The sequence below is a fragment of the Capsella rubella genome, unplaced genomic scaffold (assembly GCF_000375325.1).
Source record: "Capsella rubella cultivar Monte Gargano unplaced genomic scaffold, Caprub1_0 scaffold_122, whole genome shotgun sequence".
Classification (NCBI taxonomy): Eukaryota; Viridiplantae; Streptophyta; class Magnoliopsida; order Brassicales; family Brassicaceae; genus Capsella; species Capsella rubella.
Genome location: NW_006238806.1, coordinates 3,826 through 5,994, shown reverse-complemented (window position 1 = coordinate 5,994; position 2,169 = coordinate 3,826).

The following is a 2,169-nucleotide window of genomic DNA, read 5'->3' as shown; positions in this document are numbered from 1 at the left end:
ATAAAATTCGTCATAATTTTAGGAAAATATCACATGTTATTTAAATAACGTTACATAGATATATTAATATACACGTTAATATATCTTAATATAATGTTATTGAGTTTTTACAGCCAAACAAATATTTCCATATTTAGGAAAATATCTTAAACTAACTACTAAAATCCATATCATACAGAATTCTCTTTCCACAACTACTAAAAATCATACTTAATATATGCTTCTCATCCAATAGCTAACAATAATTTACATTAAACAATAAGCTTTTCTCTTTAGCAATTTACCAAACACCTTATGTGCGCTCAATAAATCCTTCTATCTTTCCTAGATATCAACATAAATTTATACTTCAAATGCATCCTTATCAAAGTCAATGCAAACATCACAAAGCAAAGAAGAAGAAACGATCAATGCTCACCAAGAAAGTAATTCATAAACCCCAAGCTTAGGTCTCATATGCTGAGCGGAGAAGGGGAAAAATATGACGACAACTCTGTTTCTTGGCAGCAAAAAGAAAGCTCATCTGAAACAGAGACTACGAATATCGGCCGAATTCACAGCGACGAGCACAAGCTAATTCACAACGAGATCTCACAGAGAAGTTCGACAACGGCGAAGCTCGACGACGGCAAGTGAAGAAGATGACGATGCTTTAGGGATTTGAGATAAGAGAGGGATAATATAAGTGAGGGTAAAGTGGGAATTAACAATTTAAGAGGGGTACACATAAAAATGGATAGAAAAGGGGACATTTTTAAAAAGAGGTAACCCAAGTGGGGCATTTCTAACAAATTCTCTAGATTTAATAGTTTTCATATCTTTAAATATTTCTTTTATTTCCATATATAGTTTTTCTTTTATACAGAAGTCGTAAAGGTTTTAACATATAATTTTTATAAAGTTTTCATTTCTCTGATATATTTTGAATAACACGTGGATAGCTTTAGGAGCTTGTAAAAGAATCAAAACAAACATGCTTATACAAGAAATAGTGAAATCTAATTATACAATGAAAGAAACAAATATATTAATTAATAATAATAAAAAATATTTTAAAAAAAAATCAGATTGTGGTTTTTACCTTAGCATACATCTGCCTAACCTCATATCCAATTCCTTCCCTTTCAGAAGCAAGGACACCAATATATAAAGTATTCCTATTACAAAAAAAAACAATTAAAAGGTTAAAACTGGACTAAATAATCAAAACAGTATAATATTGTAACAACGTAATTAAAAAAAAATCAAAACTGTACAATAACAACATAATTAAAAAATACAACAAATACAAAAATATAATATTATAAACAATATGAATTACAATGAAAATAAATAATTAGAGCTACAAATTTAAGCCTATCAATTCATATATACTGTATTCTAATGTGGTGGTGAAGACCTATATTTATAGTTAAATTGTTAGGCTAATCTTCAGAAGTTTTACTTTTTACAATTAGAAATTTTCTCAAAAATAAATATTTAAAATATTTTACATGCATCCTTTATTTCCATTTATCGTATTTTTTTTTCTTTTTTACAAAAAATCTTTAAATAGAAAAGAAATATAATTTCAAAATTGTTAAGTAATGAGATGTCTAATTATTATTGATCGTTTAAAATCCTATGTGGACGGCTTAAGGAGCTTATGGCCTCAACTTTTATATAGTATAGATTTATACTATCAACATCTGTTAAATATACCCGACTAAGTTTTTATTTAAAATCCTTTAATATGGAATGTGAGAAGGCTTTGTAATTACTTTGTGATTATTTTGGAAATAACCAAACCATTTTGTACTTTTAAAATGCCCTTAAAAATATATTTTTCCAAAAATATCTGATATGTTACTAAATTTTAAAATTAAGAGAAATTCCTCCAAATACCATGGTTTTTCTTTTCTTTCCAAAAATACTACAAAAACATAATTATTTGTCAATCCTTGGTTTGGGATGATTATTTTACTTTTAGGGTATAATATTTAGGGGATAGGGTTTAGTGATTAGGATTTAGAGTTTGGAATTTAAAAAATAAAATTTACTTTTACTTTTGTGGTGTCCTAAAAACAAAAACCTTGATATTTTAGAAAATTACCTATATATAAAACTATATATATATATATATATATATATATTAGTTGTATATATAGACACTAAGTTTAAAGGTTATAC